This window comes from Protopterus annectens, chromosome 3.part1 (genome assembly GCF_019279795.1).
Source record: "Protopterus annectens isolate FY-2018-M chromosome 3.part1, PAN1.0, whole genome shotgun sequence".
Classification (NCBI taxonomy): Eukaryota; Metazoa; Chordata; order Ceratodontiformes; family Protopteridae; genus Protopterus; species Protopterus annectens.
The window spans coordinates 579016841-579043349 of record NC_056732.1 but is presented as its reverse complement, the minus strand read 5'-3'; the positions used below and the strand labels follow the sequence as shown (position 1 = coordinate 579043349).

At 43.0% G+C, this 26509-nt stretch overlaps 1 long non-coding RNA gene across 1 annotated transcript in view; it reads left to right on the top strand.

Annotated features, from left to right (window-relative positions):
- The window catches only part of LOC122798212, an 848568-nt gene that overhangs the window by 245546 nt on the left and 576513 nt on the right, over positions 1–26509 (top strand). The gene's annotated exons all lie outside the window — the stretch shown is intronic.

Below are 26509 nucleotides of genomic sequence, written 5' to 3'. Positions count from 1 at the left end.
CCTTCCAAAGCTCCTTCCGAGGAGAAGTCAGTATTACTTAAGGCTTTTGGCGCTCAATCCTCCACCTCCTGGGTGTCTCCACCCTTCAATGAACTTCTTGACCTCATTTGTCGAAGAGTGTGGGAAAACCCCGATTCTGTGGAGCCCGTGCCCAGGCGTCCCAACAAATTCCTTTCCGCCCCCCAGGGCAAAGAGTTTGTCAAAAGGAGTCCCTGTAGATGCCATGGTGGTGGCGGCAGCCACCCAGAAGGAAGTTGCAGAGTCTTCTTCATCCGTCCATCCTCCTAACAAGGAGCCTAGGACCATGGATCGGTACAGGAGGCGTACCCTATCTTCAGCACCCTTCACTCTATGGTCGCTGAATTATCTGTCTCACTTCACTTGGCTCCAGAGAGATCTCCTCAGAGAGTTGGGAGATGCTCTTGCAGATAACATACCTGAGGCGGAGGCTTAGACAGTTAATGCCCAGGTCTCTACCTTCAACTCCATTGCTAACTCGTCCATGCAGCTCATTTCGTAGGCAGCCGAGGGAGCGAGTAGGGCAACAAGCTCAGGGGTCGCCCTTAGAAGGCAAGCCTGACTGCGCCTGTGTCACTTTGCAGAGGCCTTCAAGTCTTCCTTCACTGATGCCCCATTTGACGGTTCCTCCTTGTTTGGGACCAAAGTGAAAGACACCCTCACCAGGTGCGAGCAAGAGGGAAAGACCCTGTCTGCCATAGGGGTCCATTTTTCCTTCCTTCCTTCTAGGCCTTATCCCAAGGCCCAGCGGGGGGGGGGTGTGGTTCAAGAAATCAGAGTTTTTTTCCTACCGCACAAGGTGAACCCCCCTCCATAGGCAGGGGGGGGGTTGTTCAGGGAGACGTCACCCCAGAGGCAGAGGGGCCCCCGCAATTTGGGAGACAGCGACTCCTTCCGTGGCTCTCCATACTCTCATTCCTGAGGGTGTGCCCGACTGCGCTTATCCAGAGCCAGTCGGGGGTCGAATTTCCTTATACCCAGAAGCCTGGGAGAGCATTACCCAGGACCTATGGGTATTACGGATAATTTCTGGAGGTTACCTCATTCCATTCTCTTCAGTACCCCCGCCAATCAGAAAAATCCCAGACGTTCCACCCAGTCAAAGGGATCAAGCAGCCTCAGAGGTCTCGCAGCTGCTAGAAAAAGGAGCCATCCAACGTGTCCCCTCAGACCAAATCGGATTAGGGACTTACGATTCTTTTTGGTGCCAAAAAGAACAGGGGACCTGAGACCCATACTAGATCTCAGTCAACTCAACAATTACGTACATAAGTCCAAGTTCCATATGGTCACACTACAATCGATTCTCCCATTGTTGGGAGAGGAGGTATGGATGTGCTCCATTGATCTCAAGGATGCTTACTACCATGTCAAAATGGACTGAGCATCCAGGAGTCACCTACGCTTCTGGCTGGGAGCCAGTCACTTCCAGTTTTGAGCCCTACCCTTTGGTCTCACCACAGCCCCCAGGGTGTTCACCAAATGTATGGCGGTGGTGACGGCTCACTTGAGACGTCAGGTATTCCAGGTGTTTCCATACCTGGATGACTGGCTCCTTACCGCCCCCACCAGGCATCAACTAGTTCAGACCAGGGACGCTACCATCAGTCTATGTCACCAGTTGGGCATAACAATAAACTGGGAAAAATCTGCCTTATTGCCCTCACAGCATGCCACCTTTATAGGAGCAGATTTAGACACCATTCGAATGCGAGCATTCATACCACAAGAAAGGATCACAGTATTACAACAACAAGTACACATGCTGATGCCCCTGAGACAGGTGAAGGCAAGACTGGTCCTCCAACTCCTAGGGACCATGGCAGCAACTATCATGTTGGTCCCTCTAGCGAGATTACACATGAGACTTCTTCAATGGCTCCTCTTTGTCCAGTGGTCTCTCCAAAGACTCCCACTATCTCATCCTATCTTTACTCATGGACAGGTGCAAGCAGGACCTCCATTGGTGGCTGTGCACAAACAATTTGAACGGGGGAAAGCCCTTCGTTCCACCCGTCCCTGTTGCTACGGTGACCACGGACGCCTCCCAGATGGGGTGGGGGGGCATTATCTCGGCAGGACAGTCCAAGGCACGTGGCAGGAACACGAGATACATTTGCATATAAACATTCTGGAGATGAGAGCAGTGCTTCTTGTGTTGCAGGCACTTCAGAAAGTTCTTCCTCTAGGGACTATTGCGATACACTCAGACAACATGTCAGTAGTGTGGTATGTCAACAAGCAAGGGGGAACCCGGTCTTACCCTCTGTGCCGAGAGGCTATACGAGTGTGGCATTGGGCAATAGTTTCCCAACGGTTTCTGGTGGCAATGCACATTCCGGGGAAGTCCAACGTAATAGCGGACAGGCTAAGCAGAGTGATCCTTATGCCTTACGAGTGGTCCCTGAATCGTCTGGTTGCAGAGCGAATCTTCAGCAGATGGGGTCAGCCTTGCTGTGACCTTTTTGCCAGCCCTCTCAATGCGAAATGCAGCAACTACTTCACGCTGATTCCCCCACAGGGGGAATCACCCAGGGACGCTCTGGTTCATGATTGGCCCTCCGGTCTGCTTTATGCTTTCCCTCTGTTTCCCCTGCTGTCAAGGGTGATTCAGAAAGCGCAATCCTTGGGAAGCAGAATGATTCTGATTGCCCCACACTGGCCTCGTCAAGTCTGGTTCCCCTTTCTTCAACCATACATTGTGGACACTCCTTGGATTCTGGACCCTCAACCAGATTTACTGACACACATGTCGGGACAGTTCCACCCCTCTCTGATGACCCTGCGGTTGACAGCCTGGCTACTCCACTTCCATCGCTAGTCAGACGTCATAATTTTTCACCGGAAGTGGTCCATATATTATCGTCCACTCATAAGCCATCCACTAGAAAGATTTATTCTAGCAAATGGAAAAGGTTCTCTATCTGGGCACATACTAGAGGCATTGATCCTTACACAGCTCCAATAGATTCAGTTCTGGAGTTCTTGTCTATGCTGTTCTATCAGGGGTCCGCATCAGCCACCATCAAAGTTCAGCTAGCGACGATATCTAATTTCCATGTAGCGAATGAACCTAGTCTCATGGCACACAGACTATGCAAAGCATTCCTTAAAGGTACTCTGTTGCTTCGTCCCCCAGTGTCCGAACCTGTCATGCCCTGGGATCTCAATTTAGTTCTTCAAGCCCTTACTCTACCACCATTTGAGCCTGCAGCTACCTGTGAATTAAAATTCTTGACATGGAAAACAGCATTCTTAACAGCAGTCACTTCAGCAAGGTGGGTCTCGGAAATTCAAGCCCTCTCCATCAAACCCCCATATTTAATCTTCCATAAAGATAGGGTCTCTCTTAGACCAAACCCCTCGTTCCTTCCTAAAGTGGCTTCTGTGTCTAACATGAATCAGTCCATTGAGTTGCCTGTTTTCTTCCCCCACTTTTCTAACAAGGCAGAATTTAGATTTCACCAGATTGGATGTACATAGACAGTTATGCTTCTATCTACACCGGACAAAAGATATCTGGAAATCTGACCAACTCTTTGTCTCCTTTTCGGAAAACCGAATGGGTTCTCTGGTATCCAAGGTCATGCTGTCTAGATGGATAGCCAGTTGTATCTCTTTCATCTATCAAGCAGGACATAAAAATTTGCCATTTCCAGTCAAAGCACATTTACTCGGGATGTTTCGACATCCACAGCCTATCAAGCTAGATTGTCAATGGATGATATATGTGCTGCAGCTACTTGGGCTTCTCCTCACACCTTTGTTTCTCATTACATATTGGATGTGGTCTCAAGGGGCAGGTCTTCTGTGGCTCCACAGTTCTCAGGAGTATTTTCCTATGAGCCACCCAGGATGTAGGTGCTAGGGACGCTGTCCCATGGGTAAGAATGTAGGCGAGATAGGACTACATAACATCAAGAAGTTATGTACTCACCATAACGTTTGATGTATGTAGTCCATCTCGCCTCACATTCTTACTTACCCTTCCACCTTCCCCCTGCCTGGAGGATTTGGAGGTTAGGTTGTCACCTACAGAGTCCCTTTGATTAGTTTATTGTTTATATGGATGTGATGTGTGTGTATGGAGTACAAATGTTTTTTTGCAGCAAACTAGATCTGGGGATATGGAGCAGTGCACCATGGGATACCCTCTTAGCCCAGCCAATGAGAGACTTTGAGCTAGTAAAATCGGCCGAGTCTGAGCCAATATTCGGCTCCAAACCCATGGGTAAGAATGTGAGGTGAGATGGACTACATACATAGAATGTTATGGTGTGTACATAACTTCTTGTTTTCTGCTTGTGCTATGTATAGGAGGCTTAACCATGTAGCTCTGAAATATCCTTTCAGATTGGGTAATCCCAGTCCCCCCTGTTTTACTGGAAGAATCATCTTATCCCACTTGACTCTTGCCATCTTCCCCTCCCAGATAAAGTCCTTCAGTTCTTTATTAATTGCTATTCGCAACTTCTCCTCTGGTTGATAAAATATGTCTGACCTGTGGCCAAGACTAATGGGACTAAAACATTTTAAATGCTTGTATCCTACTATCCATATCCATATAACATTATTTTCTCAGTTTTTGTAGTATCTTTTGTTTAGTCTCTCCCCACATATCCTTAGCTGCCACACCAGAATCACTTTAAATCCATGCTCTTAAATACTTCATTTTATCATGTCCCCATAAATATGGATATTCCTGAACCAATTTATATGAGTACATAATTTACCGCTATTGCCTTTTAGCTTCATTAATTTTGCATTCCGAAAATACTATACCAATTACATCCTTGAATTTTCTGAGTCCCTTATTTTCTTTGCCAGTGGTTCTAAATGTAATGCAGATAACAAAGGAGAAAGAAGACACCTCTGCCTGGTTCCTCTACTGAAGCAGAAAGTATCAGAGAGGACCCCATCCACTTTAATTTTCACCTTCGATCCCTCATGTATTATCCTAATTAACTTTACAATTTTTTCAGAAAATGCAAATGCTTCCATTGCCCTGCTCATAAAGGCCCAGCTTATTCTGTCAAATGCTTTTTCTGCATGAAGACCCACCAATAACAATGGTATTTTCTTACATTCTGCTTCCCTGTGGATCATCAGTGTTCTGTTAATGTCAACTGTTTGCCTCCCCTCCACAAAACCACATTGATTCATATCTATCAATTTTGGCATTACTTTTGCCATTGCTTTAGCCATTATAGACATGAACACTTTATAATCATGGTTTAGTATTGAAATGGGCCTGTATGAAGCTTAATCTGATAGATCTTTGCCCTCTTTAGGTGTTAGAGCTACCACTGCTTTCTTCCAGCATGTTGGCTACTTCTCCTTTTAAAATACTGTTAACCTGATAAAGATTTGGAAGTTTTTTTCCCTCCTAGCTTCCAAACTTCCACAGGAATACCATAGGATCATAGGACGTTACTAGGCTATTGGCCCTGAGGCCCTTAAAGCCTAGCCAAGAGTTTAGCCCATGTATAGACAAATCAGCACCCAATGCCCCTGTCTAGCAGGGACACGGGTGGAATCCCAGGGATATATTTTCTATTTCCCATCTGGTTATCCAGGTTGCACTTAAAAAGGGGTAAAGAGGTACTCTGCTTGACGTGGAGATGGAGTCTATTCCACAGATGGTGGTGTCTCTTAGGCATAAATCTGTCCCGCCAACAAGTCCTATTGATGTCGTAGACCACTGTAAGGCCGTGTGTGTGGGTTACTCGAATGGAGCTTGACTTGTGTATATGCAACAGTCTCATCAAGGTAGGGTCCGAGATCACCTTGTATGCCAGACAGAGGTCACCTCTGAGGATTCTGGATGAAACAGAGTAGAGGGATAGGGCTTTTAGCCTATCTGTGTAGGGTAGATTTTTGAGGCCCTGGATTCTCCTCGTGAGGAACCTCTATAGTCTTTCCAGCTGCTGCATGTGCTTTGCAAAGTACATTCCGAACGGGGTGTTGTACTCAGTAATGGGCCTTATAAGGGAAGAATACAGGGATGTTATGACCTTCTTGTCCCTGAATGTGATACCCTTACCTATGAGGTGGGCCATGTAGAAAGCTTTCCGTACAATGGAAGCAACTTGGTGGTCAAAAGTCAGGTTGCTATCAATCTGGGTGCCCAAATTCCTCACAACTGACTTGGTGCTTAGGACTTTATTAATGTGATAATTTGTGGGGACATCACTCTCCCCAAATGAGATGATGCATTTTTTTGTATTCACCTTGAAGCCATGTTTCTGGCACCAGTCATTTCTTTGGGTGAGACCCTCTTGGAGGATGCCAATGTCACTAGGGGAATTGATAACAGCGCCCAGCTTGCAATCATTTGCAAACTTGGTCAGCCACAGCCCACTAGTTTTGGCCTGGACCTCAGAAAAGTACATCCCAAATAACAGAGGCCTCAAAACTGAACCTTGGGGTATGCCACTCAATACGAGTCTACTGCTTGAGGTGGCTTCCCCTGTTTTGACTAGGTGGGTTATGTCAGTGAGTCAGTTAGCTACCCATATGATAACATACAGATTGATGCCTGGTTGAGAGAGTTTATCTATTATGCCCGAGTGGGGAATGGTGTCTAAGGCTTTGGCCAGGTCAAGGTAGGCGGTGTGCACTGTCTTCCCCTCGTCCATGGCTTTGGTGACTGTCTCAAAAAAAGTCAACCAAATTTAACAGACATGACTTCCCCTTGATGAAGCCAAACTGTGTGAGATCGAGTGTTAGGAGGTTGCCAATGTCCTTGTTAATGAGGTCCATAATGATCCGTTTCATGGCCTTGCAGATTAGGCTAGTTAGGCTGTGATGGGTCTATAATTTCCTGGATCGGTGGACTCTTCACCTTTGTGTAAAGGGATGACAGTGGCTGTCCTCCACACAGCTGGGACAAAGCCAGTACTCAGGCTTTGGTTGAATAGACTGCCTAATGGTGCTGCAAGTTCCTGCCTGAGTTCATGTAGGATGCAGCCTGGGATGTTATTGGGTCCCATGGAGGCTGTATTTTTTGCCTTTGAGAAAGCAGTGATGACCTGATCCCTAGATATAAGGAGAAGGGGGCAGGTACTGAGAATGTCCTGATTTACTGATGGGGGAACAAAGGGGTGAAATTTTCACTGAATCTGTCAGCCAGCAAGTTGGCTATATCTACGGCATTTGTATATGTGGTGTTCTTGACCATCAGTTCTGAACAGATCTACATAAAAACAAAAACAGTGCATTACCAAAGGTGGCCTCAACAAGTAGAGAAATGCAGGAAAAAAGATGAGATGTACCACCAAGGCTGTCGTGAGACAAACACCCTGAACCTTGTTTTACTACTTGGATTTTTATCTGTTTGTATTAAAGAATTTGGCTTTTAACGTGACATGTTTGTCTCATGACAACCTTGGTGGTACGTCTCATCTTTTTTCCTGCAGATGTCCTTCGTGTTTCACTGTTGCAGTCATCACGTTTGGGTTATCTGCTTGCAGTAGCCCTCAGTTGGCCTGATTATCAAAGTCTTGGGTCCTGCATCAGTTGCTGTCTCATCTTCCATGACGTCAGGTAGTCAGGGGTATAAAGCATGCAGCCGATGCCATTACATCAGTCTTTCTTGCCGTGCGGTGCCCGAAGCAGAAGCAGTTCGCAAGTGCCGGTCGGCCGACTCCTGAAATTTTCATTTTCGAGTTTCAGAACCGAAGTCTTCAAGTAAAGCTAAGTACTCTGTTGGGGAAAATTGTTCTTGCTATAAACCGATGCCAGTAAAAGTCAATAATTGTATCTCTTGTGGAAAGCAAATACCTCATAAAGATTTTCATTCGTGCTGTTTTCCTTGCATAGGCCCTGACCAAGACGTACCTCACTGTCAGTTTTGTGCATTATTTAAACCACGAACTGTTCGTCGTCGGTACATTTTCACTTCCAAATATTTTGGTACTCTGTTCAATTATCCAGATGTCTTCGGTAAGCCACCCAACTACCAACATTCTGAAAAAACCCAAAGATAGCGACAGAGACAGGCCGCCTAGGTCCAAAGCTGCTGATGATGCTTCTCTTAAGCTAGTCATCAGTTCGCCGGTACTCAGTGAGGTGCTTTCGTAGACCCTGATACCCGCTACTTCAGATTCGCAAGCCTGAGACCCATTCGGAGTCCGGCATGCCACGAGATGATTCAACTGTGGAACCTGTGGATGTCTCTACCTTGGATGGGTCCGGAGCCACTGTGCAAGCACCAGCTTCTGAGGGTGTATTCAGGCCTACTGACTTGCATATTAAATGAATGCCATCTTCTTCTTCTAGGCCTAAAACTCGAACCATGCTTAGGAAACCGATGCCCAGACCGAATGGTCAGGCCTCTATGCCTAAAAAACAAATGATAAGAAATGCTGAAGACCTTATTACTTTAATCAGGGGAAGCCAACCATCCTCCTCTATGAGACCTAGGACTAAATTTGCTTATGATACTTCTGACCAGGATTCTGAAATTTCTGTCGTCTCTGATGACCAGGATTTACCCTTATCTACCTATGAGGATTCTGATGCAGAGGACTGTATTCCCCTCTGCTTCTCCCCCAGAGGATTTTTCTTTTGGTGAAACCTTGCATACTCTTAGGGAGCATTTTCACTGGGAAAGCCAGGATTACTCTGATTCTAAAAAGAGGCTTAGATATTTCTTACACCTGCCCCAACACAGGCCTTTAGCTATCCCTTCTGTGCTGGAAATTGTTGACGATGCCTTTTCGGACTCTAGCTTGGCCTCTTACTCTTTACCTCCTGCTCCCAGAAAACCTGATAGATATTACAGGGTTCCTGATTCTCACAAGTTCCTTTTTAAAAATCCTACTGTGGATCCTGAAACCATTTCACAGGGACCCAAGGGCATTAAGGCTACTGCTGCCAAAAGTCCTACCCCCTCTGATAGAGATTCCAGGGTCCTGTATAGATGGGGTAAGAAAGTATACACCTCTGCAACCTTGGCCATCAGGGCCTTAAATTGCCAGTTTCATGTTAAAGTATCAGCAGCTTATTATTGGATTGCTTAAACAGAAAATGATGATTCCTGATTGTGCTGAAAATAAGGATTTTACAGGATTTAATGCATCCTGCTGAACAGGTTGGAAAACATGGTTTGTAATGTGGTTTTGATTTACTAGAGGCATTTTGCAGGGCTGCTGTCCCGGGTCTGTACTTAGAAGGTATGCTTGGTTTAAGGAACAATCTTTGCCAGATCATGTTAAAACTAAATTGCTGGATGCTCCCTTAAATCAGGACTGCCTGTTTGGCGACAAAGCAGAAGTTCTTAAAAAGATGGAGGAAAAGGCTAAATCTATGCAAACTGTTAAAGATTTCTTACAAGTGCAGCCTCCTAGATTTAGTAGGCATTGGCCCTCAAATAATTTGTCCTTTCCTGCCTCTTCCAGACCTTCTCAGTTCAAACCCAGAACCAGCAGAACACCCAGGCTTCATTCCCAGGGTACGCACAGGACTAAGCAGTGGGGGGCTCCCACTTCCAAATCAGGGAGTAGTAAGACTCCCCCGTATGGTAAGCTGTCTCAATGACTTAACTTTAAAACTTCCAAGCACTTCTCAACTGACTGCTCCTTTAGGGGGAAAGATTGCTCTGCAAGCAAAAAACTGGGAACTCATTACCCAGGACCAATGGGGTTTTAAACATAGTTTCCCAAGGATACAGATTTCACTTCCACAAGTTAACAACCCTAAACGGTTGGCCAGATCTACCCCCAAATCAGCGGGCAGAGGCTCAAAAGCAAGTACTCTCTCTCTCTTAAGATTAAAGGCTATTCAGACTGTACCAGAAGAGGAAAAGGGACAAGGTTTCTACTCAAGACTTTTCATGGTACCCAGAAAATCAACTCATGGCATCCTATCCTGGACCTGTCTATCCTAAACACCTTTTTGGTGATTCCAAAATTCAAGATACTAACTCTTCACCAGTTGCTTCCCATGATAGGCAAGGGTGCCTGGTTGGCAACACTGGATTTAAAGGAAGCCTACCTGCACATCCCAATCAGGGAATCTTGCAGAAAGTACCTATGCTTCAAAGCAGGCTGCATGCACTATCAGTTCTCTGCACTGCTGTTTGGCTTATCAACTGCACCCAGGGTATTCTCAAAGTGCCTAGCTCCAGTCATTGCATTTTACAGGCAAAGAAATATTCAAATATACCCATACCTGGACGATTGTCTAATTCAGGCAGAAAGCCAGAACATACTTCTGAATCATCTGGCATTTGTACAAAAGGTGTTAACCTGTTCTGGGGTACACCATAAATGAAAGGAAATCACATCTGGTACCCTGTCAACAAATTATATTCCTAGGAGCAAGTTTGAACACAACTTCCCAGATGGCTTTCCTCACGCCAGAGAAATAAATTCATTTGACAACTTACTTCAAACTAGTGGCCACAAAAACCCTGCTATCTGCAAGGCAAATAATACAAGCTTTGGGGTTCATGGCCTTGTGCATTCTACTAATTCCATATGCAAGACTGCAAATGAGGATACTACAATGGTATATAAAAAGCCTATGGTGTCAACATTCTCAGGATCTAGAAGCAAAGATTCCTATCATACCTTGCCTAAGGTTAGAATTCCTTTGGTGGGCAGAGGCCTGCCACCAAAACAAGGGACTACCATTCACTCTACCCTCTGCGGCCCAAACCCTAACAATAGACCAGACTATGCATAGTGGGGCTTACCTGGCAGGGAAGTGCATTCAGGGCAAATGGAACCCAAGTCAAATGCACCTGCATATCAATCAAAAAGAAATGTTAGCTGTACAGAATGCTCTGACAGCCTTCAAGGACCACATTCTTCCAGGACAATTAATGGTAAAGACTGACAACACCACTGTTATACATAAACAAGCATGGGGGTACCCATTCTTATCCCCTCTGCAGACTAGCCATGGCTCTGTAGAGCACAGCCTTGAGCTACCGAGTGCATGTACAGGCTCAATTCCTGCCAGGAAAACTAAATACACTGGTAGACGAACTAAGCAGAAATCTCATGGACCCACATGAGTGGAAACTGGAACCAAAGATTTTCAACATGTTGATCAACAAATGGGGGATCCCAGATATAGACCTGTTTGCCCCCCCCAGAACTACCAATTGGACAAATTCTGCATAAGGACTACCCACAAACAAGCTTGGAAAGTGGATGCTCTGTCCTTCAGCTGGAAAAATCTATCAGTTTATGCCTTTCCTCCTCTGCCTCTCCTCTCCAAAGTACTACTAAAGATCAAACAGGACAAACCAAGGATGATACTGATTGCACCAGACTGGCCACACCAACACTGGTACCCCCTCTTGCGCAGTGTGTCACAGCTGGCCTCATGGCACCTACCTCAGACCCCTACCCTGCTGTCTCAGCAGGAGAGCCAGATTCTGCACCCCCAGCTTCAAACCCTGAACCTGGCAGCCTGGCTAATTACCTAATCTCTCCGTTACCATCCCTCAGTAAACAAGTGTTGGATGTCATTTTGGAGGCAAGGAGGCCTAGTACTAGAAAATCTTATGCTGAAAAATGGAAAAGATTCTGTGCCTGGAACCAAACTCAAGGGATGGCCACAGCAGCACCCAATTTACCCCAGATTCTTCAATACTTAACTGAGATGCTTCACAAGGGCCTTTCCTTTTCCTCCATCAAAATTCACAACTCAGCCATTTCAGCTCATTACAACACAGAACCCACCCCTCTTTTCTCACCCACTGCTCAAGCAGTTCCTCAGAGGGGCCAACAAAACTAAGACCACCCAGGAGAGCCCCAACTCCAGCCTGGGACCTTAATTTTGTATTGGAAAAACTCACTCTTCATCCTTTTTAGCCAGCTGCAACTGCAGAGTTAAAATTTCTTTCTTGGAAAACAGCTTTCCTTTTAGCAATCACTTCAGCAAGAAGGGTATCTGAATTACAGGCCCTTATGGCAGAGGAGCCTTTCATCATCATCTTTCATGCGGACAGGGTGTCACTCAGGACCAATCCCTCTTTCATGCCCAAGGTGGTAGCCAGTGTGGCTCTTAATCAGTCCATTCATTTGCCAACCTTCTTTTCTAATCCACAGAACAAGGGGAATGGATACTGCACACTTAGATGTGCACAGACAACTTAGAATTTGCTTGGACAGGAGTAAACCTCAAAGGAAATCTGAACAACTGCTGGTGGCATTTGCTGCAGGGGCACAGGGGAAGGCTATTTCAAAGCAAACCATTTCTAAATGGATAGGCCATTGCATTAATTTCTTCTATTAGCACCATGGAAAACCTATCCCACAGGGGATTAGACCCCATTCAACCAGGGCTGCATCTACCTCTACAGCTTTACTCAGAGGTGTCCCTAAAGCTGCTACCTGGAGTTCTGTACATACTTTCACCAAGCATTACCATTTGCCAATTTTCTCTAAATCCAGAGCTGGCTTTGCCACTGCAGTCTTCCAGGGCCTTATAGCTGGTCCTAATGCTATCTAAATTCCCCCTCCCATCCTTAGCTTTGGGAATCTACCCAAATGTGATGACTGCAACAGTGAAACATGAAGAACATAGTACAGTAGTGTACAGTTACCATAAATGCAGATGTTTGAGTGTATTCACTGTTGCAGTCCTGGTTCCCTGTGCTTTTTTGTTGGAGGTATAAACTTGTGTGTGTGTGTGTGTGTGTATGTGTATATATATATACATATATATATATATATATATATATATATATATATATATATATATACATATATATATATATATATATAGGTCTACCTGAAAACACCGAAAGGGCTAAACGCAGACAACGAGAACACCAACACCGGAAGATCGACAACGGAGAAGACTGAATCCCAATGCTGAGAACACCAACATATTAAGGTAAGTGTGTGATAGGGACGGACGTTAGGTTCAGGGTGTGGGTAAGGTAAGTGTGTGATAGTGACGGACATTAGGGTAGGGTGCGGGTCAGGTAAATGTGCGATAGTGACGGACTTTAGGTTGGGGCGGGTTAAGTGAGTTAGGGTTACGGTGCAGGTAAGGTAAGTGTGCGATAGTGACAGACTTAAGGGTTAGGGGTGGATTAAGTGAGTTAGGGTGCGGGTAAGGTAAGTGTGCGATAGTGACGGATCTTAGGGTTATGGTTTGGGTTAAGGTTAGTGCATAGATAGTTGTGTATGTAGGTTTGTAAGGTTTTTGGTGTGCTTGTGTTGTGTGTGTTTTTCGGGAAAGGTATTTCTTTTGTTGATTGTCGGGATTGTGGTTTGTCGGGCATGTGAAGTTTCGTGTTTTTGAACTTTTGGTTTCTTTCAGTTTTGTTGTGTCGGTTATTTTGTTGTCTGTGTTATCAGGTAGACCCATATATATATATATATATATATATATATATCTATATATATATATATATATCTATATCTATATATATATATATATTTAATTGCTTCCCATTAAGGAGGGCACCTGACATCTGGGGCATGAAAAACTTATGTAATGGCGTCAGCTGCATGCTTTATATGCCTGACTACCTGACGTCACGGAAGATGAGACAGCAACTGACGCAGGACCCAAGACTTTGATAATCAGGCCAACTGAGGGCTACTGCAAGCAGATAACCTGCTGACTGAGGGCTACTGCAAGCAGATAACCCAAATGTGATGACTGCAACAGTGAATACACTCGAACATCTACATTTATGGTAAGTGTACACAAATGTACTTTCTGAACAGATCTGGGTGCTACCTTTGAGATTACGGACATATGTGAAGAAGGCCTTATGATTGTCTCTAGTAGATGTGGCCAATTTCGACTCGACGTTTGCTTTGGAGGATTTCACTAGTGCTCTTATTTGCTTGTTTAGGCTAAGGAGAGATTGCTTCCAACTGGGCACCTGCTCCTTCTTGGTCCTGGACTGCAATTTTTTTCATTTGTTATAGAGTTTATTTATTGCAGATGTCCATCAAACAGGATTACTCTTTCTTGCGGAGGATGATTTAGTCCTGTCAGGTATTCCTGATTCCATGCATCTATATAAATGTTCGTATAGTAATTTGGTATAGTTCTGGATACTGGTGCCATTTCCTAGAGAGGGGTAGGGGCCTATGAAGCTGTTTATACCATCCTTCAGGAGGCTGTAACCAGCTTTGGAGAAGGTTTTTTGTTTGACTCTAGCTAGAGGGGGGTCGAGGGAGATGGTGGCTTTGAATTGACCGCTTTATGGTCAGATCTTACAAGGGGAGGATGATACTGCAGGGATGCTGCAGTGGTTAATACCAAGTCTAAGATATTATCACCTCTTGTGGGGGTATCGATTAGCCGTTCCAAAGAATTTGCATTGAAAAATTGAGGAATCTCTGGGCATTTTTGCTCTTACATGAGTAGTTTTTCCAGTTTGTGTTTGGGTAGTTAGTCACCCAAGATCAGGGTAATGGGTTGAATCTTGATAGATTCAAAGAGGGCTAGATAGGCAGTTTGGGCATCTTGAGCCGTATGTGGGGGCCAGTAGCTAGCTGTGATTTGTATAGGGATGTTCGTGTTTCACTGTTGCAGTCATTACTCTTGGGTTATCCTGCTGGCAGGCTACCCGCAGTCGGCCTGAGTTCCAAAGTCTAGGTCCGGCGTCGGCTGCTGTTGCCACTTCCCTGACGTCAGTGCGCCAGGGGTATAAAAGATGCAGCTGACACCATTTTCTTCAGTCTTTCTTGCCGCGCGGTGCCCGAAGCAAAAGCAGTTCACAAGTGCCGGTTGGCCGACTCCTGAAATTCTCAAATCCGAATTTCAGAACCGAAGTCTTTATTAAAGCTAAATACCCCGTTGGGGAAACTTTTTTCTTGCTCCAGACCGATGTCAGAAAAAGTTAACAGTTGTATTTCTTGTGGGAAGCAAATACCTCATAAGGATTTTCACTCTTACTGTATTCCTTGCCTAGGCCCTGATCACAACGTTGCTAGCTGTCGGTTTTGCGCTAGATTTAACCAGCGCACTATCAAGCGTCGGTTCGATTTTGAATTTCATTACTTTGGTCGAAGATTTAATTATATAATGCCGGCGGAACAGCCGACAACCGGAGTTTACAAAAAATGCAAGGACAAGGACAAGAATAGGCATCCGAGGTCCAAAACCGGCGACAAAGCCTCTTCTAGGCCAGTTGCTGGTTCTCAGTGAGGTGCTTTCGCAGCCCCTGGCGCCCGCTACCTCAGAGCCACAGGCCGCTTCCGACTCCCACGTGGAGCCGACTGGGCCTCTGGAAATTCAAGGTATTGGACACTCGGAAATCAATCCTTCAGATGGGTCAGGAGCCGCTGAGCAGGCACCGGCTTCTGAGGGTGTCTTCAGACCTACACAGCTATACATTAAACCATCCTCCGCTTCAAAGACAAAGACCAAAGCAGCTCTAAAGACAAAGAAACAAGTACAGCATTCTCCTACTCAGACTTCCATGCCTAAAAAAACAGATGCTCAAAATGGCCGAAGACCTAATTACTTTGATCAGGGACTCCCATCCCCCTCCTGATAAGAGGCCTAGGCAAGAGACAGAGTATGACTATTCTGATCAGGTATCTATTTCCTCTGATTCCTCTTCTGAACAGGATTTTTCCATGCTTCCTTATGAGGATTCTGATGCTGAAGAATTCATTCCTTCAGCCTCTCCTCCTGAGGACTATTCCTTTGGGGAAACACTGCATACTATGAGGGAGCATTTCCACTGGGAGAACCAAGATTATTCAGAGTCTAAGAAAAGACTCAGAGACTTCCTGCTACTTCCTCAGCATAGACCCCTTGCCATTCCTCCTGTTTTAGACATTGTAGATGATGTATTTTCAGAATCCGGACTATCCCCTGACTCTTTACCCCCTGCTAAGCCAGACAGATACTACAGGGTCCCGGATTTTCATAAACTTCTATATAAAAACCCCTCTGCTGACCCAGAAACTATATCTCAGGGTCCCAAGGGGGTTAAGGCTGCTACTGCGAAAAACCCTGTCCCCTCTGATAGGGATTCTAGGGCTCTAGACAGATGGGGGAAAAAAGTATACACTTCTGCAACCCTGGCTGTAAGGGCTTTAAATTGTCAATTTCATATGCTTAAATATCAGCAATATTTACTGTCACTACTTAAACAGAAAATGTTGACAAATACTGAATGTTCTGAGAACAAGGAATTGCAGGATTTATTGCATGCAACTGAACAAGTGGGAAAGCATACTTTGCAATGTGGTTATGATTCACTGGAGGCCTCTTGCAGGGCCACTGTTACAGGTTCTGGTACAGGTACACAAAAAGGAACAAAATCTGCCTGATCATGTTAAAGCAAAATTATTAGGTGCACCATTACAGCATGGTACTTTGGTACTAAAGCAGAAGAGGTGTTGAAAAAAATGGAGGATAAAGCAAAATCCATGCAGACAGTCAAGGATTTCTTACAGGTATAGCCACCCAGGTTTAGCAAGAATTGGTCTTCTAAAAATTGGTCCTTTCCAGTCTCAGACAGACCACAAAGAGGCAGATACAGGTGTCCTAGAGGCAGATCTCAGCCCCAAGGCTCATACAGGCCTAAACAATGGGGTGCTCCTACCTCCAAAAGCGGAGAAGACAAAGCACAACCTTACAGGAAACAGTCCCAATGACTTTCCTCTTCCAGCTCAAAGCAGTTTCCTTTTGACAGCCCCCTTAGGGGGAAAACTAGCACTTTTTTCATCAAATTGGCAAATGGTTACCCAAGACAGATGGGTTCTCAACATAGTGTCCCAAGGCTACAGGTTCCATTTCCACACCCTACCAAGGTCAAAGGGCATGCCAGACCTGTCACACAATCAATGGGCCGAGGCACAAAAACAAATTACAGCCCTCATGGACATGAGGGCCATTCAGCAAGTACCACAACAAGAGCAGGGGAACAGATTTTACTCCAGACTTTTTCTAGTGCCCAGGAAGGACAAAACCTGGAGACCAATTCTGGACCTATCTATACTAAATACGTTTCTGGAAGTTCCAAAATTCAAGATGTTGACTCTTCAGCAGCTACTGCCCATGCTGGGCAAAAGGGCTTGGCTAGTAACTTTGGACCTAAAAGAGGCATACCTGCATGTCCCAATCAGACAGTCTTGCAGAAGATACCTCAGATTCATAGCTGGCTCAATGCATTACCAATTCTCTGCACTGCCCTTTGGCTTATCTACTGCACCCAGGGTCTTTACAAAATGCCTGGCACCAGTAATTGCGTTTTGCAGACAAAAAGGAATTCAAATTTATCCCTACCTGGGCAACTGCCTAATTCAAGCAGAGAACAAAGACACTCTTCTAAAACATCTGGTGTTTGTAAAAATATTACTAATTGGCCTAGGGTACACATTAAACGAAAAGAAATCAAAACTAGTGCCCTCTCAAGAGATAATATTCCTGGGCGCAAGCTTAAATACAACTGCCCAGATGGCTTATCACATGCCAGACAAGCAAAAACAACTGACTACTTACTTTAAGAAATTGGCAACAAAAACCCACTTATCTGCAAGGAAAATCCTGTTCTACTAATTCCATATGCCAGATTGCATATGAGGAAACTGCAGTGGTATCTGAAAAGTGTTTGGACTCAGCATTGCCACAGCCTAGAGACAGTAATTGCACTCATTCCCTGCCTACAACAGGAGTTTCGATGGTGGGCAGAAGCCTGTCACCACAACAAGGGTCTGCCATTTAGATTACCCACAGCCAAACAGACACTGACAACGGATGCATCAGATTATGCCTGCGGGGGCCCATATGGCAGGAAAATGTATTCAGGGCTCATGGCCTGCAAACCAGATGCATCTTCACATCAGTCAAAAAGAGATGCTAGCTGTTCAAAATGCCCTGACAGCTTTTAAGGACCTGCTTCATCCAGGACAATTACTAATAAAGACAGACAACACTACAGTCATGTGGTACATAAACAAGCAGGGAGGTACTCATTCCTACCCCCTCTGCAGACAAGCAATGACCTTATGGGACACAGCATTGGCCTTTCAACTTCACCTGCAAGCTCAATTCCTGTCAGGAAAAACAAATACTCTGGCAGACAAGCTAAGCAGAAACCTCATGGATCCCCACAAACGGAAACTGGATCCACAAGTCTTCAGGATGATAACAAGGAAATGGGGATGCCCAGACATAGATCTATTTGCCTCCCCTCACAACTGTCAATTGCAGAGATTTTGCACAAGGGCTTACCACAAGCAAACATGGAAAGTGGACGCCCTATCATTCAGCTGGAAAAATCTAACAGTATATGCCTTTCCCCCACTACCTCTCCTTCCCAGAGTACTCCTAAAGGTCAGACAAGAAAAGCCAAAAATGATTCTGATTGCACCAGACTGGCCACGCCAGCACTGGTACCCAATCCTGAAGAGCTTGTCTCAAGGTCCAGCATGGATATTGCCTCAAACTTCTCACTCGCTGACCCAACAAAACAATCAGATCCTGCACAGCCAACTCAGGACCTGAAATCTGGCAGCATGGTGGATAATGTAGCCATAATGAACACTCCCCTTTCAAAAGTAGTTGTGGATATTATCTTGGAGGCCAGGAGGCCCAGTACCAGAAAGTCTTATGCAGAAAAATGGAAGAGATTCTCTGCTTGGAACCAGAAACAAGGCATTGACACGTCTGTACCAAACATTCCTCCGATTTTACAATACCTGACTGAGATGCTGAACAAAGGCCTTTCTTTCTCATCAGTTAAGATTCATGCCTCTGCCATTTCTGCACATTACAATATGGAACCGCCTATCTTTTCTCATCCTTTAATAAGGCAGTACCTCAGAGGGGCCAAAATCATTAGACTTCCAAGGAGAGCACCAATTCTGGCCTGGGACCTCAATTTTGTTTTGGAAAAACTCACACTGCCTCCTTTCGAGCCAGCATCAACAGCGGATATTAAATTCTTATCCTGGAAAACAGCCCTGCTCCTAGCCATTACCTCTGCAAAACGAGTCTTGGAGTTACAAGCACTCATGGCTGTGGAACCTTTCATCATTTTTCATCCAGACAGGGTTTCTCTGAGGACAAAACCCTACATTTATGCCTAAGGTGGTGTCCAGTGTGGCCCTCAATCAAACCATCCTCTTGCCTACCTTTTATCCAAATCCACAGAGCAAGGGGGAGAAAATTCTGCATTCTTTGGATATACACAGGCAGTTACGCTTCTACTTGGACAGAACTAAAGCTTTCAGAAAGACTGAGCAACTTCTAGTGTCATATGCTGCAGGATCACAAGGAAAGGCTATCTCAAAACAGACTATTTCTAAATGGATAGGCCATTGCATCCATTTCTCCTATTCTCAACATGGCAAATCAGTGCCTAAGGGCATTAGGCCTCATTCCACCAGAGCAGCAGCCACTTCAGCAGCCTTTCTCAGGGGAGTACCAACCAAAGAAATCTTAGAGGCTGCAACTTGAAGTTCAGTGCACACCTTTACAAAGCACTACCACCTGCCTCTCTACTCTAAGTCCAGAGCAGGCTTCGCCACTGCAGTTCTGCAGGGTCTCATAGCCTCTCCTAATCCTATTTAGCCCAGCCACCCTTCCTCAGCTTTGGGATTCAACTCAAGAGTAATGACTGCAACAATGAAACACGATGAACATAGTACAGTTGTGTACCTACCATAAATGTAGATATTCGAGTGTATTCACAGTTGCAGTCCAGGTTACCCACCCACCATCCCCCTTCTCTTTGCTGGGCCTTATCTGCACTTCTCTATCCTATACAACCTTTTTGGTGTAGTTACTTGTAGATGAAGGAAATATTATTTTTGTGTATGCATTTCTGTTTGATATATATTTTTCAGCCTACCTATTTGGGGCACCTGACTTCTGGGGCAAGAAAAACTGAAGAAAATGGCATTGGCTGCATCTTTTATACCCTTGGCGCACTGATATCAGCGAAGAGGCGACAGCAGCCGATGCCGGACCTAGACTTTGGAACTCGGGCCGACTGCGGGTAGCCTGCCAGCAGGATAACCCGAGAGTAATGACTGCAACAGTGAATACACTCGAACATCTACATTTATGGTAGGTACACAACTGTACTTTCTTGTCAATGGTTAACCGCACCTGGAGTGTCTCCTGTGTGTTGTACTGTTTGACCAGCCTAGAGGTGTGTATGTCTTTAATATATATTGAAACTCCACCTTCTTTGGCTTTACTACCCACAGTTTAGGATCTGAATGTATGATAGTATGAGTAACCAGGTATGGCTGGGCTGCTGTCCGCAGCTTTGAACCGGGCTTTTGTGACTGCACAGATGTCAGCATTTTCTTGGGTTAAGAATGCTTACAATGAGTGCAGTTTCATGTTTAGACTCCTAACATTTACCAGCATGACCTTTAATTTGGGTTTTGTTGAAATTTGTATGTTGGTAGTTTTAACCTCATCACTTTTTCTAAAAAAAGGCACTATGGGGGAGGCAAGTGCCTTTGCCAGAATGCTGATGCCCATGTGAGACAGATGCAGGCCATCTTTGGCAAAGCATTGTGGTCTGTCATTCATATCTTCCCAGGCTGCCATGTACTGGATCCCAATAGAATGACACCAGAAACTAAGCCAATTGTTAGTCAGTCATTTTCTGTTTCCATTGAGGCATCATTCTGGGTGACTTTAGAATGCTGCTTAAGGCTAGGGACATACCTTCCTGGGATGTGTTCCTATTCGTTATACATCACAATTTTTATCTCATCTCCTCCTATCGTAATCATTAGTAATTGAGCCTCATATACCTCTAACACTGGCATATTTAGATCTTCCATAAACATTTCCATTTGTATCTTTTCTTGATTTCCATATCTGTCTGCTTTATACAGACTTTCATAGAGTTTCCGAAATATTTCTAATACCTGTACAGGGTCTCTTATTACCTTCCTTGTTATAGGTTCCCTAAGCTTGGTGACTGCCCCTTCTGCTTTCTGTTGCCTGAGTCATTGTGCTAAAAGTTTTTATGCTGTAGTGTTATAAAAACAGTTTATTAACAGCAGTCTTTCTAAACTTGTTATATTATCGAGGTAGCCCCTTATTTTCTGTTTAGCATTCTGCAGTTGATCCTCTTCTTGTTCTGTGAGATGTCCCCCTGTTTTGCAATGCTTTAACATTTGTCAGTCCCTCTACATAATCATCGTTCCTTCTTAACCATAGCCCCCTTTCTTTTATTTCCACCCTATTTTTAAACTCCATCTTAATTTTATCCCACTCCCTAGCTGTATTTTCCTATCTTCCTGAATAGTTCCTGAATAATCTCCATTACCCATTCCTTAAATTCCTCTCTCTTCATCGGGTAGGTAGGTAGGAAAGCACCAGTGTCTCCTTTTTATTTCATTACCCTGTGATTTTATTCTAGTTATTATTGGCACATGATCTGAAATAATTATTGGTTGCATATCAAGACCTTCAATTAAATGCACATGTTCCTGTGAATTGTAAATTCTTTCTAGTCTAACCCAGTTTTTATAACTTGGAGAATAATATGTAAATTCACCCCAAACTCCTTTTACTGAATTTACATCTTCTATACCAAATATTTTAGTTAATTTGTTCAAAACCTACCCTGCTTTGTTATACTTTACCCTCTGCCCCCCCCAGACACATCTTCACTGCTGCAGATAAAATTCCAGTGCCCGCCTATAAGTAATATTCCTTGCTGAAAACTAATTATTTCTCCATATTCATTTATATACAAGAAATTTTTATCGCTCAGTATTCTGCACTGATCAGCGCTGTTATCAAATACAATACACCTTTTGGGATATATTTTACTAGGCATATCAAGCAACTGGAAAGACCCCAGTGGTTCCTAACTAAAAAGATAACAGGCTTGACTTCCAAGATGGCTGCAGACTGATCAACAGCTTAACTTCAGCTCTCCCAATGTGAATAAAAGAAATCGAGAGATAAGGGCTAGTAATTCTGACAGTTTTAATAAACTTCAGTTACTGGCTGGTAAGGACACTGCCTGGATGCCATCAAAGAAGAAACCTAGAGAGCCTGAAAGAAAATCGACTAGAAAAGGTGAAGAGGAAACATTGATTGGAAAGAATCCTGCAGCTATTCAGCAAAAAGCAGTTCACGCTCCAGCTTAAATAAGAGGTTGCTTCCAGTAATTTAGAGGAAAAATAAATCAAATGTGCTTCAAGCTAATTAAAATAAATTAAATACTGAAGGAGCAAATCAACTCAAATAACAAAAGGCTGGAGGAAATGGAAGAAGCTTTAAACAGCTACTCATATGAACTGCTAAAATTGCACAAATGGAAGGTCAAAATGAAGAAGAGATTGGCTGAGTATGACATTGCTCAAAACTGACAATCAGGGAATGTTGAGGGACAGGTTTCAAGCTGCTGTATCCAGCTGTCTTCAGATTTTTTCCCTAGGGGATCAAAGTCTTTTTTGATGCAGAACAGGGTAAGGAGGAAGTGTAAAATTTTGTCCACCAAGGCATAAATCAACAAACAGAGAAAGGACTCTGCTTCTCATTCTTCTGATAATAAAGCCCATAGAAAGACCCTGCCAATTGAAACCTTCCCAGTGTTCCAAAGGAAAATGTGTGTGAGAGAGAGAAAAAATAGGAGTTGATTAGAATAATCAGTGGTACCTGGGACTTGAACCAGAATCTGGTGTTGGGAGATGGAGATGAACAAGAATAAGACCAGCAACACTGAAATTATTGAATAAATGTGAGACTATAAACCATCAGTCATGTTAAAGTATGTCTTTACAAGAAAAAGTGGCTGAGAAAGATTGTACTTTTGTTGACTTTGTTAAACTAGTAAGGGGACTAAAAGGCACTTTGTGGCATTAATGTTTAGAAGGACACTAAGACAGTATTTGTATAAAACATGTCATGACATAAATTGTATGATATATGGTGAAACATTTGCAGTGATTCTTGTATATGCTAAAAATATTTAAGTAAACAAGTACTTTTATCTTTTTTAGTTTCAAGAAATGTAGGAATTAAAATGTGAAAAGAGAAGAAAGTCAGGACAAAAGTATGTTCAAGTTAATATGCTCTAATATTGGGCTGTTGGGATGGGAGAAGGGATGTAAACGCGCACTGATAATACATTTAGAGATGAGATTTTTTTTTTTTGTATAGGCGAATGTCTGGATTAATATCATTGGCTTAATCTGATAGCAAGGTTCTTGTGTAAGAATGTGTGCTATAAAAATAGAACACTGTGATTCTTATGAAAAAATTTCCTTTAGCATGTAAATGTTCGGTATGAGTTTAGAAGTCGGAAGCTGGGGCAGCTATACTTTTTATGTTTCTGTGTAGAAAAGCTGACTAAAAGTCCAGGCAATACAGTCTGAGAGCTGTGGACATTGCTGAGAGGAACGTAACATTTTAAGTTACAAGGGGGAGCAGCATGGTAAAAAAATATTTTGATATTATTGGAAGTGAATAAGAGGATAGCAGCTTTCTTGATACCTAAATACCTCAGCACATTTTTTAGAACCGTGTTTAATTTAGTTTTATTTAAAGATAGTGTAATTTTCCCTAAGACTAAAAGCTAATGTTTTCTGAAAGCACACAAGCCGTTTTTCACATCTTGGAGGGGGAATAAAGCTAAGAGAAAAACAAACAGCAATTAGTATAAGTAGGAGCCCAGGCTGTGATGTGCAATTTACCATGGATAACATTCATTTTAGGTTAGGTAATGCATATGGATGCAGCTGTTGATTGGGGACAATTGTTCCTATCAGGATGGTTAAATGTCATTATTTGAATATGTACCTAGTTTTGCATGTTTGTTTTAACTTAGAGAGGCTGACAAAAGGTTAAACTACTGCAGAATAAGGGGCATCTCACAGAACAAGATGAAGCAGAACTACGGAGTGCTAAAAAGAAAATAAGGGAGTATCTGGTTATGTTCATGAGTTTAGAAAGATTGCTGTTTAGCAACTGTTTTTTCCTGTTTACTGTTTTAACACCTGCATTGAATTATCATTTAAGACATAGGCCAACATGCATTTATATAAAAGAAAACAAACCATAGTAACATATCCAAATAACCTTTTCTTTAGACACAACACGACAATAAGAAGCTTGACCTTTTATTAAACACACTGAAGTTTTGTTCCTATGTTCACACTCCTACATTTGCTCACAGAGGTGTATAGAACCAGAAACTCAATAACACTCAGTAAACTATGCCTTGAAAACTAAAAGTAGGAAGTCCTTTTACTTTTTTTTACTTTTACTTTTAGTTTTCAAGGCATAGTTTACTTATGAGTGTTATTGAGTTTCTGGTTCTATACGCCTCTGTGAGCAAATGTAGGTGTGAACATAGGAACAGGACTTCAGTGTGTTTAATAAAAGGTCAAGCTTCTTATTGTTGTGTTGTGCCTCAAGAAAAGGTTATTTGGATTTTGAAACTACATTTTGCTCGAGGCACTTTACCCTTTGTGGTTGATTCGTTTTGCTTAACCATAGTAACATATTCTCAGTTGCAGATGTCTTCCTGTTGAGATGTTGGTACTTGAAATGCCAAGTGCCAACAAGCCAAAAAAAAAAAAAACACAGGAGAAGAGCAAATCTTGAAAATTGCTCTTCTGTTTTAAACTTTTTTTTGTGGGGAGGCGGGAAGCCCCCCTTGCACCCCACCATGTAGGGGGCAAACTCACCTCACACCCTGAACTTGTATATGTAGCAACTCCAAAATCTTCTGAAAAAAAGGGAATATTCTGAGAAATGGCATCTTGGACATAGTTTATGTAAATCCAGTCTTTTGGCTATTCATTCACTGGTTTTTGGGACTTGCTGTAGTGAATCCCAACATTTCAAATTATTACCATTGCAAACATCATATATCACATCTATTCTTTTGTACAATTATTATCAATCCAACATTACAAAAATTGATCAATTCCTGCCTTCCATTAAACCTCACTCCTCCTCCAAAACACTATGCTTCATATATTATTCCACAGTTTCCATTTTTTTCTGTTTAATTTTTTCCTACCCTTTTCTAAAGATCCCACTTCCAATTATCTTATGTCGTGTGTGTGTGTGTGTGTGTGTGTGTGTGTGTGTGTGTGTGTGTGTGTGTGTGTGTGTGTGTGTGTGTGTGTGTGTGTGGAGTTAGGTTTAATTCTGATGGGTGTCAAAAAAGCAATTACTAGAAAATGAAAATCTAAGTCTAAACCCACTATGAAGTACTGAATATTGTAACAGAGATGAAAAGAACTAGAAGTGTGGCCTTTAGAAAAGGGTAGGAGCAAATTGCATACAAAAAAAAAAGGAAATTTTGCGAACAATACATGCAGAATAATGATTTGCAGGAGGAGTGAGCTTTAAAGCAAGACAGGAATTGATTAATTTATGTAATGTTGGATTGATGACGATTGTACGCAAGAGAATATATGTGATGTATAATGTTTGTGACTGGGAACATGTTAACATTGTTTTCTTTTATATAAATGTATGGTTGCCCATGTATTACGTGAGAATTCTATAAAGGTGTTAAAAAAATATAATAGGCTTTAAAAGATCAGAGTTACCAGTATAGGATGGAAGCATTGTCCCTTTATTCAATGCCTTGTAGACTCCTTAGGGATTATTTGCAGCTCACCTTTTGGGGTATTAGAGATCCAGCAGTCCAAGACCTCTTATAGCTCTGCAAATTTAACTGACCCATTAACACTAGAACTGGGGATCTAAACCTGCTTCTGCAAATAAATAAAACATGGTTTTGGACCAAACTACCACTCCAAGTTGAGCAGTGCAACACACTATTTTCCTTCAGAAAGAAGTTAAGACGGCTAGATGGGTATCCACATCATTACCTGTCATATGATTGCCCTTTTCCTTCTTGAAAAAGGAGGCAAAGTCTAAGTGGGGTACTGGGAAAACATAAATGGCCAAAGGACCCTAGTTGCCTTGTATTTTCTATAGTTCTGTGAATAATTACTTTTTGGAGCTCGATCATGAGAAACTATCAGTGCCACACCCCTAAAAACTAGAAGCACGTTTCTTTATGTTTTAACTATTCAGTCTGTTAACAGATTTGAATTTATGGGTACGGTTGAATTAAGAACTGCATTTCTTAGATGTATGAGATCACATAGATGCTTTAGTCTATTGAAGGCTGACTAGTTAGCAATGTAAAAGTTAAAATGAGAAATCTTGAATTTAGTTATTTATAGAGCCAATAAAAGTTCTCATTAAACAGGAATACTTGAAATTGTTTCGTAGAATGTTGAATGGTATCATAGAATCTGAACGGTTAATTAAGGATTGTAAGATTGAGTATAACAGGGAGCTGTTTTTTAATCAAATAATAACTTAATATTTGAAGTCTTAAAAATGTAATATTTATCTTTTACATTGCAGGTACCTAAAAGCAGTATTTTATTCCATACTTGAAATTCTGAAGAACTTGTTTAATTCCCCCAATTCATCCTATAATTTCTGGAGTAAATGGATTTCAACAGCAAATACAGTTCTTTTTCATAATTAATTAAAAAAATATTTCAATAAAACTGAATCATTCATCTAG